Raw genomic sequence first — 16,151 nt, 5'->3', positions numbered from 1 at the left:
GGTATGCACAAAAGTAACCTATTTGAAGACACTGCCCCTTGACAAAATCCATGAACATACTGAGTATGATAAGTTTTCATTGAGTTCTCACATCTGGAAAGGCAAATATTCCACAGAAAGATACCTTTTACAAGTACCAAATGTGATCATTAGTTTTTTCATCTTTAATTGGTCAACAAACAATCCACATAGAAAAGAAATATGCCAGTGAGATTCCCTGTCACCTTTTAATATTTTGTCTGGCAATAAATCCCTTAATTATTCTTACAAATTCTTTTAAGGACAATTCTATAACTTTGCACCAGCAACTAGACAACAAGTGCTCATGGATGGTGCCTTAATTGCCACTTATTCGCACACTTGCCCTAAGTGCCAATCTATCAGGGCAAGTGCATGTGGCATATAGCATGCATCTGCAAGGGGACATACATGTAGGTTGAGTTTGGGTAGACACCAATGTATACTGCCCTAAAGCCATTAATCTGAATTATTTGTACTTAGATCTTATTGAATAAATTGGGGCTTGTGGTGAAATAACATGCATTAATGGCCGTATCCTGTACTAACATAGTACATTAGTAATTTTAGCTGTAAGAGCAGTAAAGGTTTGTTAGATGACATCAAGATGGTTTCTGTTTTTCTAAAATATGTTCAAAAAGCTTAAATAAAACTAAAAACATGTCTCTGACTGATGACTGTGATATGAGGGAACTTTTTTTTTTTTGTTACATTTGTACCCTGTGCTTTCCCACTCATGGCAGGCTCAATGTGGCAGGCAATGGAGGGTTAAGTAACTTGCCCAGAGTCACAAGGAGCTGCCTGTGCCGGGAATTACTACTACTACTACTAACAAACATTTCTAAAGCGCTACTAGGGTTACACAGCGCTGTACAATTTAAACATAGAAGGACAGTCCCTGCTCAAATTGAACTCAGTTCCCCAGGACCAAAGTCCACCACCCTAACCACTAGGCCACTCCTCCACTCCCTTGAGCAGGATGGTGTAAGTACTGAATGCAGTGAGAAATATAGAATGATGCTTCAGGAGCCTTAAAGTCATCGAAATCAGAAAGTAACCCACTAGGTTTTCAACTAAATATTACAATGAATATTCAATTGGTTAGGTCTACTGCAGCTTGTCCAATTAGTGGTGATAATCAGTGCTAACCAGCTAAATTCTTGAATCTCACTCTGCCACCAGAACTAGCCAGGATCCCTCCAGACTGCATTTTTATTAAAAATAAAAAAAATTAGATCCTACTGCTCTCACTCCCTCCTACTGGATATTAAAAACATAAAACAAGCCGTCTTCTAATTTCTCCACCTTGTGAAACATACAGAGTCCACTTCTGAACAACAGGGAGAAGGGAGGGAGGAGGAATTTCCAGCTTCCACAATACTTTTTTGGACATGTGCAATGATGGAAGCAGGGAATCCATGGCTGGGCTTTATATATTTATTTTTACATTACCCATTGGACAGCGATTATGAGGAGAGGTTAAGAAGGCTAAGACTCTTTAGCCTGGAGAAAAGGCGGCTGAGGGGTGCACAAAATCATTCACGCAGATGCCCCACTCTATATGCTAACCCTAGTGGACCTACCGCCCAGAAACGCCAAAAGATCGGCCCACAAATTCCTAAACCTGAATTTCCCCAGCTGCAAAGGAGTGAAGTACAAACAAGCCTATGCTACGACCTTTGCATACAAAAGCACACAGTTTTGGAATGCGCTACCCAAAACCCTGAAAAACCATGAACAATCTAACCAGCTTCCGCAAAGCTCTGAAAACACACCTCTTTAACAAAGCTTACAATAACCACCCTCAATGATACAATTCATCCCCCAAAAACACCTAAAACATTTCTCACATAACCTACCCAACATCAGCCCATCTATCACCTCTCTTACCTCAGCTTATGATCAACTGTATTTAAATCATGTACTGACTTTATCATAACCTTACTCTGTAAGCCACATTGAGCCTGCAAAAAGGTGGGATAATGTGGGGTACAAATGCAATAAGTAAATAAATAAATATGATAGAGGTCTACAAAATTTTGAGTGGGGTAGAGCGGACAGATGTGAAGCATTTGTTTACGCTTTCTAACAATAATAGAACTAGGGGACACAAGATGAAATTAGAATGTGGTAGGTTTAAAACAAATGAGAAAGTTTTTCTTTACTCAGCGCGTGGTTAGACTCTGGAACTCATTGCCGGAGAAGGTAGTGATGGCAGCTGGCCTTGCTGAGTTTAAAGGGGGTCTGGACAGATTCCTGAAGGAAAAGTCCATTGATCGTTATTAAATGTTGGGATTTTGCCAGGTTCTTGGGGCCTGGATTGGCCGCTGTCAGAGATGGAGTGCTGGGCTTGATGGACCTTTGGTCTTTTCCCAGCGTGGCAGTGCTTATGTACTTATGACAGTGGGTGGGAGGGGAAAGGGCAGCGGGGCATTCTTTATTTTTTAAAGTATAAAAATATGTTGGCATGAAGACAGTGTCTAATGTGAGCTGTTAAAAAAAAATAATGGCAGAGATATTGGGGAGAGGGGCATTTTCTTGCGAAAGGAGTGAGGGAGAACAGAATGGCCAGCGAGGTCTCAGTTTTTATTAATTACTAGTAAATCAGGCCCGTTTCTGACACAAATGAAACGGGCGCTAGCAAGGTTTTTGTCGGAGTGTGTATGTTTGAGAGTGTGTGTGAGAGAGAGTGAATGTGTTTGTGACAGAGTGAGACTGCTGGGTGCGAGTGTGTCTGCTCTGTCCCCTGCCCCCCCCTCCAGCCACCCAGCGATTATCCTTTTTCCTTGCCCCCCCCCCCCCCGTATCCACCCGGGGATGCTCTTCTCTCCCCTGCCCCCCTCCCGCTACCCAGCGAGTCTCCTCTGTCCCCTGCTCCCCCTCCAGCCACCCAGCGATTTCCCTCTTTCCCCGGCCCCCCCTCCAGCCACCCAGCGATTGTCCTCCCTCCCCTGCCCCCCCTCCAGCCACCCAGCGATTGTCCTCCGTCCCCTGCCCCCTCAGCCACCCAGCGATTGTCCTCTCTCCCCTGCCCCTCCCAGCCATCCAGCGATTCTCCTTTTTCCTCTGGCCCCCCCTCCAGCCACCCAGCGATTCTCCATTTTCCCTTGCCCCCCACCGATGCTGTTCTCTCCCCTGCCCCCCCCCCCTTCCAGGCACCCGCGAACCTCCTGTCTCCTCTGCCTCATCGATTCGCTGCTGTGCGCCCGCCTCCCACCTCTGGTTGGTCAGCCATTGCGCCTGCCCTCCCATCTCTGGTTGGTCAGCTGTTGCTAAATAGTAGTAGTAGTAGTAGTAGTTGCGTGTGACGTATGTACCCCGAAGTACGGTACGTCACTTCAGGAGATGGATTTTCACTTCAGAGCGCACGGATGCTTCAGGCTTCACGTCGAACGTTGGAGGTGTGCTTTATTATATAGGATGGTTAGGAGTTGGCAGGGGCTTCTTCAAGCAGTATCTAAATTTGGCCAACCATTAGGTGGCTAGTGCTTTGCTGCCCACCCAGGAACTTTTATCTTCAGAAGGAAAAAAAAAAGTCCAATCATGATCAGATTCAAGTAAGAAATAACTAATAAAGTAGTTTTACCAGCAAACTCAGGAAGTAACTGTGAGGACAAATCCGTAGAAGACCCAGATTTGTTCACCACTAAATTACAATTCATTTTATTATCAAGCAAATAGTAAGCAGTGAGAATGGGTGGAAGAGATGTCTCCACTTGTCCCTGAAACATGCTTAAAAAAATAATAATAATCCACTTCTACAAAAGAAATGAGGTGAAGATGTGATTCCATGTGCCACAATGAAAGGAGAGTTTAATTTAATTTCCAGTTTTGATTTAATAACATTTATAATTAGATATGGGAAGCTTTCAAATAAATTAAAAAGCTGTCAAATAAGTAAAAAAAAATACATATTTTGTCCTCCACCTTTTAAGGCACTGTCTATCCAACTGGAACAGCTTCTGACTTTTTTACAGATAGAGCACGCGTTGGCAGTCCCTTATTTCTAATAATCTTTTACTATTCCCAATAGCATTTGCTATTTTGGGTGTACTTGTGACTCCACCTGCTGCCAGCAAGCTAAGCTTACTGGCTTCAATCCATATAAAGGGCTAGATAGCCTCATACCGTCTCCTGCTCTCAATCTAACTTTGGGACGGATGATGCCTGAAAATCCAGAACTTAATTCCATGTTGCTCCAATAGCTCCCTCTCAGCGCATTCCAAGTCTCTCTTGCTGGTGCTCTTAGTGTGTTCCAAGCCTCAGTCTGGTGCTCCAATAGCCTTTCTCAGTACGTTCCAAGCCTCACTCTGACGCGCCAATAGCCTTTCTCATTGTGTCTCACTCTGGCATCGCTACCTCCTGTCCTGTGTGTTTACATTCAGAGCAGATGCTTTGTGCAGCCCCGCCCACCTCCAAGGTGAAGTTTAGAGGCTGGAGAGATGCTGGTTCCAGAGTCCAGACGTTTCAAGGACCGTAAGGAAACCTGGATATTCTTTGTGTATAAATGTGTTTTGTTCACAGGTTTTAATTGGCTTTTGATATGAAATAAAATCAGATGCTGGTTGCCAAGTTACCAGTTCCAGGCTGTGGGTCAGTCCTTGATCTCTGACTGCCCATTTAAGGGACTCTTGGCTAATGTTTAATTCAAACTCCAAATGGTACTTGCTAATGAAAATAAATTCAACTTACACTATAGGCAAGTACAGCTCTCTCTCTTACTAAGTGGTATTGATGGAGGAAAACCCTTATTCACTTTGTTCAGAACCCTTATTTTATCATCCTCACTTTAATATTCCCTTATCTCATGTTTGTTCTGTCTGTATGTCCTAATTAGATTGTAAGCTCTGTCGAGCAGGGACTGTCTCTTCATGTTCAAGTGTACAGCGCTGCGTACGTCTAGTAGCGCTATAGAAATGATAAGTAGTAGTGTTTAGAATTGCGGAATCTTGCTACTCTCTGGGATTCTGCACTACTTTACGATTCCGGAATCTTGTTGCTCTTTGGGATTCTGGAATCTTGCTACTCTTTGGGATTCCGGAATCTCGCTACTCTTTGGGATTCCGGAATCTCGCTACTCTTTGTCCTTATCCCTTATTTGTCCTGTTTGTCTGTCCTAATTAGATTGTAAGCTCTGTCGAGCAGGGACTGTCTCTTCATGTTCAAGTGTACAGCGCTGTGTACGTCTAGTAGCGCTTTAGAAACGATGAGTAGGAGTAGTAGTAGTAGGAAAAGTCTTCAGATGCTGTGCATTCACTCTATATGTGATTATGGTGTAAAACAGTAGCAACTCCTGAATCAAGAGAAGAGTTTAAACATTCAGAAGGAGGTTTTTAGACTCAGGAGGAGCTCCCAATATATTCACACAAAGAAGAACAATCTTCTGTAATGGATATGAGGCAGTCTGTCATTACCGAAATATAGTCATATATATAGAGAGAGTGAATGCAGAGCGTCTGAAGTCTTTTCCTCCGTCAATACCACTTAGTAAGAGAGAGAGCTTTACTTGTCAAACTTCTGCTTTTGACCTACAAGTGCATCCACTCCGCAGCTCCTCAGTACCTTTCCGCTCTCATCTCTCCTTACACTCCTCCCCGTGAACTCCGTTCGCTGGGTAAATGTCTCCTGTTGTCCCCCTTCTCTCCCACTGCTAACTCCCGGCTCCGTTCCTTCTATCTCGCTGCTCCCTATGCCTGGAATAGACTCCCTGAGCCAGTACGTCAGGCTCAGTCTCTGTCTGTCTTCAAGTCTAGGCTTAAAGCCCACCTCTTTGCTACTGCTTTCGACTCCTAACCATGACTCTCTTACTCAACACCCTCACTTATCACCCCTACCACTGCAGTTTCCCCACCCCTAGCAGTCTGTTCGTCTGTCCAATTTAGATTGTAAGCTCTGTTGAGCAGGGACTGTCTTTTTCATGTTGATTTGTACAGCACTGCATAAGTCTAGTAGCGCTATAGAAATGTTTAATAGTAGTAGTAGTAGTAGTAGTAGTAGAGAGCTTTACTTGTCTATAGTGTAAGTTCCATTTAAGGGACTGCAAGAAATATGAACAGATATGAGGCAAGGAATTATCTCAGACTACACCTCCCAAATTGCAAAAAAAAAATGATCTACAAACCGTCCACTCTGCAGACTTCACTTATCTAGGAACCAATGATGGAACTCCTTAGCACCCAAAATAAATATATAGGAATATACTAGATTCCGCAAAATCCTCAACTCGTTCCTATTCAAGCAAACCCTCACAAAGAACAACCATATCTCAAACAATTCATTATTACATGAATTGGTTATTACTCTGTTTACCATTAACTTTCTCTTTGCTTCATGTACAATTTCTCATTCAGTAGATTTTCTAAATGTTAAACATCCATAGTTATCCCAGTAAGCTTATGATACTGTATTGTAAAATTGGATTCTTACAACAAATTACTTTCTTATGCATTATTCTTTGTTATGTATCCTATACTGTTTATTGTAAGCCACATTGAACTCACTTGGGATAATGTGGGATATAAATGTCACAAATAAATAAAATAATGCACTTTATCCTGGTGCATTATGGGATTTGCAGCACTGATTTCAATGGACAGGATTAGTTACTACAATCCCTCACTGCTTTGAGATCAAAACCAGGGCTGCCCAGAAAATCTCCAACCAGGAACAGGGTAACTCGACACGTCCGTGGGCCTTTTTTGCAACACACACTACCAAAGTGGAAAGGCCAGGAAGAGGGTGCTCCTTCTACAGAAGCTCACACCGGTTTGTTTTTCAGCTGGAGAAAGAAGCACTTTTTTTTGCCGTTTATTAGAGCGGAAGCTATTTTCGAATCTGTTGTGCTCTCACAGAGTTGGATTGTGTGGCTTCACAGACTGTGTCTTTCCTCTGGGAAGCCGCAAGCAGAGCTAACCCAATCATTAGGCAAAACTAGGCATGTACCTAGGGCAGCAGCCAATCCTGATAGCTTCATCCCTGGAAAGAAAGAGAAAGAAGAGAGAGTGAATCCTCCCCAGAAAAGCAAGAGAGAGAATGGCTGAGGCAGAGTCTTCACAGGTAGACAGCTAAGACCTGTCGCTTCTTCCTCTATAATATTAGCAAAATTCGCCCGTTCCTCTCTGAACAGACCACCCGAACCCTCGTCCACTCGCTCGTCACCTCTCGTCTTGACTATTGCAACCTTCTCTTCACTGGCCTCCCGCTTAACCATCTATCCCCCCTTCAATCTGTCCAAAACTCTGCCGCACGCCTTATCTACCGCGTGAACCGATACTCTCATATCACCCCTCTCCTCAAGTCACTTCACTGGCTCCCGATCCGCTACCGTATACAGTTCAAGCTTCTCCTTTTAACCTTCAAATGCACTCAATCTGCAGCCCCCCATTACCTCTCTACCCTCCTCTCCCCGTATGTTCCCACCCGTAACCTCCGCTCTCAGGACAAATCACTCCTATCTGTACCCTTCTCCACCACCGCTAACTCCAGACTCCGCCCCTTCTGCCTCGCATCACCATATGCCTGGAACAGCCTTCCCGAGCCCATACGTTATGCGCCCTCCCTGCCCATCTTCAGGTCCCTACTCAAAGCCCATCTCTTCTCCCTTGCTTTTGGCGCATAACCACCTTCCCCACTCATGATACCTACACTGACTACATAGTTTGTAACCTTTAGATTGTAAGCTCTTTTGAGCAGGGACGGTCCTTCCCCATGTTAAACTTGTACAGCGCTGCGTAACCCTGGCAGCGCTATAGAAATGCTAAGTAGTAGTAGTAGTAGTAGTAGAGCACCTTTCACAGGTAGAGCAGCTTACAAGAGGGGATTATTCCACTTCTGGGTTTCTCTCTCCTTCCTGTGGAGGTAACAAAAGAAGTTCAAGCTGGGAAAGCTCAACAATCTTTACAACAGGCAGAAACAAAGGCAGGCAGAGCCTATGACTCTTGGTCTGGCATCCAGCTACATTCACTGACCACTACCTGCAGATAGGGTTGCCAGCTGACTGGTTTTAAGTGGTCAAGCTGGCTGGCCCTGAAAATAAGTAGTAGAAAAGCCGTTTTTTGTCCCTGTCACTGAATTGCTGGCATCCCTCCCTCCATGGAGTCCAGCATCTACTCCACTGCTTCTCTCGCTCCCCTAGATCCATCCAGCATCTCTCCCTCTTCTCTCACATCCTCCCAATCCCTAATATGCCATAGTCCTGAAAAGGTGCTTGACATTTGGCAGCTGCAGTCATTCAGACAGGCAGCCTCTGACTGGCTCCAGAGTCTTCCCTTGGCTGTGTCCTGCCTGTGCAGCAAGCAGCAGGAAGTTGCATCATAGAAGGCAGGATGTGGCCAAGGGAAGAGAAGGCACCAGAGCCAGTCAGAGGTTGTCTGCCTTGAACCGATGCGGCTCCCGAATGTCAAGACACTTTTTCAGGACCAGGGGGTGAAGGGGGGGGGGAGGAAGAGACACTGGATAAAACCCAGGAGAGGGGGAGAGAGATGGAAGAAGAGATGCTGAATTTGGGGAGGGGGAGGGAGATGACAAAGAGACTTTGGATCTGCTAGGGAAGGGGAGGCAGAGATGTTGGATCTGCCCAGAGGAAATGAGAGGAAAGATGTTGAATCTGTCCGGGGGCTGGAGAGAGGGAGGAGGACTTGGACTGGAGTGATGCTGGATCTACTGAGAGAGAGAAAACTATGCCAAATACACCGAGGGGAAATGGAAAGATGTTGGATCTGCTGGGGGAGGGGGGTAGACTGTGGGGAGGGAACAAGAGGAGAGAAAGAGAGAGACTGGTTTGGGGGAATTAGAGGGAGAGATGCTGGACTGTGAGGGGATAGGCAAGAGAGAGAGAGGGGGAGAGATTCTGACCTCAGGGTGGGATGTACCAGGGGAAGGACAGAAGAGGTGCTGTGAGGACTTCCAGAGCAGGACAAGACTTCATTGGTAAGTTATTGCTGGGAAATTGCTTTTAAACTTGAGGAAAGGTAGGCTTAAGAGTTAAATAGATAATATCAGTGTCTTTATTTTTAAGTTACTTTTCTTATTGAGCAAAAGCAGTTTAAGGAATAGGGATTTGTTTGTTTCGTTTGCCTTTAAAGTCTCTATTACAGTTCTACAGACTAGCAGTTAAGGGACTATTCTAGAGTTTTCCATAGCATCAGTGTAGAGAACAGCTGATAGTGACAGGAAATTCCAGTTTAGAGTTTTAACTTTAGTTTGCTGCACATCTTAGTTTCCATAGTGTAAAACCCTTTTCCCTATAGTTTTAAAACTTGAACTTTCTGCCACATCTTGCAGCATTGGTACACAAATGAGTGGGGAACGGAGGAAGGCTAGACAAACCTCAGGATCAATAAGATTAAAAATTTATTGCTGTAATATGTATGAAACAATACACAATAACATAAAATCAATACTCAAGACTCTGAAAATCAAGCACTAAATAAATCACACTGAGGCATATTTTCAAAGCACTTTGGGAGGCTAAGTTCCATAGGTTTCTATGGAACTTTGGGAGGCTAAGTGCTTTGAAAATATGCCTCACTATATACCATATAATCTAAAGGCTCTTTTATATTAGTCTAATATCCCTAGTACCTTAAGTTTTAAATTATTAAACAATTCCAGCAGCGGGAGGGGTACTATCCAGTCTTTTGCACTGAGTGTCACACGTATGGTTATCTCCCAGTTGGCAAGAGGTTGTAAGTGTGTCCCCGATGCAAAGAGCTCCTAGCTCTCGGAGAATGAGTCCGTTCTCTTGAGGCTAGAGTAGCTGAGGGAGACAGAAAGGTGCACAGAGGAGACCTACAGGGATGTTGTAGGTTATATTTGTTGATTACTATACTTAATGGGCATTCTGGAACTGTGACTAGATGTATTGTGTTGCATTGGTCGTGCAGTAACCCTTCTGTTGTTAAGCTTTTGTTTATCTTCAAACTAAATAAAAATGAAGTTAAAAAGAAAAGAAAGCGGCTTCCATTATATGCAAATTTATCTCTTAAAAACCTGACTGTCTAGGTTTGTCTCCAGCAGAGTTTACTGAACCTTTTCAAAAATAATATTACAGTTTCACATGCACAGATCAAACATATAAACGACAAGTGACCGTACTCACTTGCAAATGTGCAGTACAGACTTCCCTCTCTGTCCCGCCCTCGCGTCAAGATGTCAGAGGGCGGAACAGAGAGGGAAACGGAGTTGAATTGTCAGACGCCGCCTGGAAAGGAATATCGCACGAAACAACCTCCACCCTCCCCCCCACCCCCGCCCCCTCCCCCCTCTGTGCCGGGCCCCCTGCACTGACAGTGCCTCTCACCTCCATGTGGAAGCGCTGCAGGCAGCAGCGCTTTCACACGGAGGTGAGAGGCGCTATCAGGCCAGTGCAGGGGGCCCGGCACAGAGGGGGGAGGGAGCGGCAGCGATGAGGGTAGTTGGGCAGGGGGGAGAGGCCATGGTTGCTGGACTTGGGGTGAGAGCAGGGCACAGAGGAGGGTTGCTGGACATGGGGGGAGGGGGAGACCAAGGGAAAGAGGAGGGTCGCTGGAGATGGGGGGGGAGGATCGGTGGACGGGGTGAGGCTAGGGGAGAGAGGAGGGCTGCAATACTCGCCCGTTTTTACGGGCTTAACGGCTAGTCTAAATATAACACAGTGTATTTCCTGGGATTCACCACATTAGACAAAGCTGTTTTACAAAAGCACACATTCAACAACAATAACAACAAAAAAGAGCAGCATCCCTCAGGGCAACATACAGGTATAAATGCTGATGTGGAAAAAATTTTCATGTACTGTGAGGGATCACCCAAGCCACACCCAGAACATGTCTCTTTAATGTATCCCTGTGCTGCCACTTCCATGAAGAAGTAGCCACCTTTCCTAAAGCATAACCACTTCAATCTCTATGTCGAATATGGTCTCTCCATAGTCGATGACCTAAAGAATGATACAACCCAATTTCGTAGTCAGGAACGTTCATGTATTACTATAATTTATTCTTCCTTAACATATATATGCACATGATATATATCCATACCATGATCTGTTCACGTATGTTATGTTACATGTATGTTACCATGTATGTATGCAACTTAACACATTACCATTTGTAATTCTGTTACCCGGAAATGGCAACCGCCATTACGGCAAATGTAAGCCACATTGAGCCTGCAAATTGTTGGGAAAATGTGGGATACAAATGCTATAAATAATACATAAATAAATAAAATGACTGCTTATTCTTGTTTGCTGATGTACATATGTGATTTGGTGTTTTACACATGCACAGGACATCTACATTCTAAAATCATCTACAAAATGTCGGGAGAATAAAATTTGCTGAAACCTAATGCAGTCTGAGCATGAGTTTTGGGGCGTATCTGAGGTTCGGTGGTAGGGGGGGCAGGGGCTAGAGTGAGGGGGCACATTATAACCTCCCCTACCGCCGCCGCCCCCCCCCACGCCGCCGTCGTCGTCATTGTCAACCCTCCCCCCTACCGCCATTAACCCTCCCCCGCCTACCGCCAACCCTTTCCCCGCCGTCACCTACCCCGAGGTCCGCTCCTGCCGGGTTTTTAAACTATTACTTCAGCTGGCGGGGGACCCCAACCCCCGCCAGCCCAGCCGAGGTCTTCTTTAACTTCTTCATCCATTCCTCGTGCTGTTAAAGCTGCATGATGCATCCTTCCAGTTGGACGGAGTTTGACGTCGCAGCACGTTGACGTCCGTACAACGTGCTGCGACGTCAAACTCCGTCCAACTGGAAGGATGCATCATGCAGCTTTAACAGCACGAGGATGAAGAAGTTAAAGAAGACCTCGGCTGGGCTGGCGGGGGTTGGGTCCCCCGCCAGCTGAAGTAATAGTTTAAAAAGCCGGCAGGAGCGGACCTCGGGGTAGGTGACGGCGGTAGGCGGGGAAAGGGTTGGCGGTATGCGGGGGAGGGTTAACAGCGGTAGGGGGGTCCAGGGTGAAATCTGCGGGGGCCCAGGCCCCTGTGGCCCCACGCAGATACGCCCCTGAAATTCTGGTTTGTGTTTCAGGTGATGGTGACGTTTGAGGACATCACTGTCTCTTTCTCCCAGGAGGAGTGGGAGTATTTAGATGAAGAGCAGAAGGAGCTTTACAGGGAGGTGATGAAGGACAATTATGAGACCCTGATCTCCCTAGGTAAGAATTGCTTTTGCTGCATTTTCTTAAGAGGAACAACGTCTGATTTATTAAAATTTATCACACAAGACTCAGGTTTCACCAATTATCTTCTCTATCAAAAATTTACTTTTTTATTTTTTTTATGAAAATATCACACATCTCATTTAAAAATGTAGTGCTCAGAAAATAGTGTGACCAAATCAAATTCAGTGGTCACTGTTCTCTTATCATCGCACCAAAGCAGAATGTTTATATATTTTCGTTCCAATTACCAAATTCAGCTTTTCTGAAAAACAGGAACTTTATATTGAGTTGTTCATTCCTTATATCCACTGGTGAAGTGCTTCCAACGCCACAAAGAATAATAAAAGGTAGATACAGTGCCAAAATAAACATTCCCCAACTTGGATCCTAGTTTCGCCTGTGATGGCTTCTTTAGGGGGTTTCCTATAACACAAAATATGTATCTCAAACAATAGAAAACTAAAAATTCAAAATCAAAACATACTGTATGTAACAGACTCACTGACTAGGCAACAATATGCCTGTTTCTACACAATGTAGACGCCGAGCACTGGGATATAGACTATGCAAGAGAAGGGATGGAAGGGAAGAGTAGAGATCATTGAGATAACACATATGTGTAACCAGACAGGACATGAGACGTGTTTTGATGTTGATATGTTGATGACCTTAAATTACTCAAAGCTAAATGTTCGATATCTGTACATTAGACTGGAATGTTTTTCTGTTGCCTTAACTAAAACAAATAAAACTTTTAAAAAATACCTTCCGCAGTTTGGTCCAATCCACTATACTTACCCACGCTGATTACTGCAATAGTATTTTCACTGGATGCAAGGTCCAAATCCTGAAAAAAACTTCAAACCGCCCAAAACATGGCAGCCAGACTTATTTTTGGTAAGTCACGGTTTGAGAGCGCAACACCTCTCCTTGTAAAACTTCATTGGATCCCTATTACTGAACGAATACATTTCAAAGTCCACATGATGATTCATAAGATTATATACGGAGAATCCCCAGGCTACATGTACAATCCGATTGACCTTCCATCCAGAAACGGCTCTAAATCTTCTCGAACTTATCTAAACTTACATCTTCCCAACTGTAAAGGACTTAAGTACAAAACATATTATGCATCCAACTTCTCCGTCATAGGCAGCCAACTCTGGAATGCCTTACCAAGAGCTATTCGAACAGTCAATGACCACTTACCCTTCCGGAAGCTGCTAAAAACTTACCTCTTCAAGCAAGCCTACTCAAATGACCTGACTTAAATTAGGAGTCCATCTACGCTACCTGGATCAGACTATAAAGACAGAACCTGGAATGTGCTCCCCTACTTAATCCTTTCTAAATTCATCCCTCTTCCAACCCCTCATTATACATTCTTCCATAATTAACAACACGCTTTCCCAATACACACCCTCCTCCCACTTCCCTACCTTTACCACCCTGCTTCCTTACCAATCTTATTTACCCACATCTAATTGACCACCTCTTTATACACAATATTACAATTGTTATCCATTCTATGTTACTTTGTAAACTTGTTATACTATGTAAGCCGCATTGAACCTGTGATAAGTGGGAAAGCGCGGGGTATAAGTGTTAGAAATAAATAAATATAATAACTCCAATTTATGCAAATGATTTATGTAAGTGGCTCATGATTCAGAGACGTCAACCAAATCTCTCCTTCGAGGTAAAACAGGAAACCGGAGCAGTGCTTCAGGCTCTTCATATCTTTGTTAACATCATTCATGGAATTTTCCCTTTTCAATAGCAGGTGCATATTTTTCACTTATAAAATTACCCCCAAAGATTGTGTGTGTGGGGGGGGGGGGGGGCGAAATTCAGTAAGAGGGTACCTCCACTTTTGTGTCCTGATTATACATTTCCTCTAATGCCAGGGCACTCAGGTGTCACTATAGAAATACTTGCATAACCCTGTATCATCGTGCCTTGACGTGTAATGCCATCTTGTAGTTACACACGATAGAATTTATGTGCACTCTTATGGAATAGTACTTAGTGCACGTACAAGGGTAAGTGCTAATTTCTCTGCATTTATATGTGCCGGGGCGCATCACCGTTGGCGCGCAGTTCTAGAATTTTTCTTAAACTGTCTTACTCAGCATCTGGAGTGTCGGTGGGGGATATGAGCCTTTGCCCTCTCTAAACCACTGCTTCCCTTTGATCAGCATGTGTTTCTCCTCTTTAATTCTCGTATCACTTCATATGTTGACAGCAGGGATGGTAGTGGTGAGGTATAATAACCCCCAGATCCTTCTGCTTTATGGTGGGTGGCAGAAATAGATCCATCATGTGCTTCTTCCTTGAGATCTGCTGCTGTCTATTTTTCCTCTGAATATAAGGAAAATACAACTAACATTATTTTTTATTCCTGGAAACAGGCTATGAAAGGTTAAGTCCTGATATATTATCAAGGATTAAACGAGAGAAAGAGCCATATGTCTGGAATCCCCAGGAGACAAAAGAGAGAGAACTTACTTAGACATAGGTGACTAATAATACTGTAAAGAGTAACAGGAGTTCTCCGAGGACAAGCAGGCTGCTTGTTCTCACGACTGGGTAGACGTCCACGGCAGCCCCCTCCAACCGGAAGAAAAGTCTCGCAGGAGGTCCCGCACACAGGGCACGCCCACCGCGTATGCGCGGCTGTACTCCCGCCAGTGTGCGACCGCTCCTGCTCAGTTTCTGTTTTTCCGCGCTGGAGAGAGACGGAGTTTCGTCCCTCTCCTTGTCAGCCCTGGAAAACCGTTGTCGCAGCATTGTCCGCTATTTCCTTTTGTGTACGTGCGTTCGCGTTCCTTTTCCCTTTTGTTTAAAAAAAATAATAATAAGAGAAGTCTCCCTTCCCATCAAGTGTGTTTTTCTCGCCCTTTTCTTTCGCTGTCGTCACAGCCTTGTCGCCGCGCATCCGAGTTTCCCTTTTTTGTGGCCCTTTTTACCGCCACCATCGACAGTTTTACCTCGCAGACGCGATTTTTTCGTCAATGTCCTCGAAGGTCCCAAGCGGCTTTAAAAAGTGTGGTCGGTGCGGCTGGCAAATCTCGCAGTCCGATACTCACGCTTGGTGCCTCCAGTGCCTTGGGCCAGAGCATAATTCCAAAGCGTGCACCTTGTGTCTCGGCTTGAAAAAGCAGACACAGGTGGCGAGGCAAGTTCTTCGGGACCATCTTTTTGGAACTTGCGCCGGCCCTTCGACATCGACGTCGGAGGCATCGGTGCCGAGCATGGCATCGACCCCAGGAGTACAGGTTCCTTTGGCCCGACGACCTGCCAGCGATGGAAGTGGGGAGCAGCCGAGTGGGCCTTCACCCGCCTCGGCTGGTCCCACCATCCAGGGCCATCGGGACCGAACCCTGTCAGACCCAACCCTGAGGAGGCGTGGGGACTCCACGTCCTCCTCGTCCGTGCCGCGGAGCGCCGATGACGAACATCGGAAGAAGCTTGCCAAGAAGCACCGTCATTGGTCGCCCCCAACGCATGGTACCTCAGGGGCATCAAGGGACTCGGCCCCTCAAAAGCGTCGACGCCGGGAGGAGTGCTCCCCCTCCATTGAAGAGGTGTTGATGCGCAGGTCATCGGGCACTCCAGTACCGTCTCCTGGACCCGGGCAGATTCGGGCACCGACGCCTACACCGGCCCCCCAGCCTCTCCCGACAGCGGCCCCGGACGAGTGCTTCCAAGCCATACTCCCAGGTATCCTGAAGGGCTGCTGCGCCAGTCTCTACCGGCACCAGGGGTGCTTGCGCCCTCGGCGCTGTTGATGGAAGCGCCAGCTGGCTCTGGCCCTGTGATGCGGCCCTCGACACCGGTACCGCTTGCAGCGCCGGTCTCGACCACCACTCAGGTGGAATCCCCGTCGACGTCGATGGAGGGAGCTTCGTCCCCGCCAGCGTGGGAGTCCACCTCTCGGCACCGCCATTGAGGACGTGGTTCCTCGGAGTCGA

The sequence above is a fragment of the Microcaecilia unicolor genome, chromosome 1, assembly GCF_901765095.1.
Source record: "Microcaecilia unicolor chromosome 1, aMicUni1.1, whole genome shotgun sequence".
Lineage (NCBI taxonomy): Eukaryota > Metazoa > Chordata > Amphibia > Gymnophiona > Siphonopidae > Microcaecilia > Microcaecilia unicolor.
Note: the sequence above shows the minus strand (reverse complement) of the source record.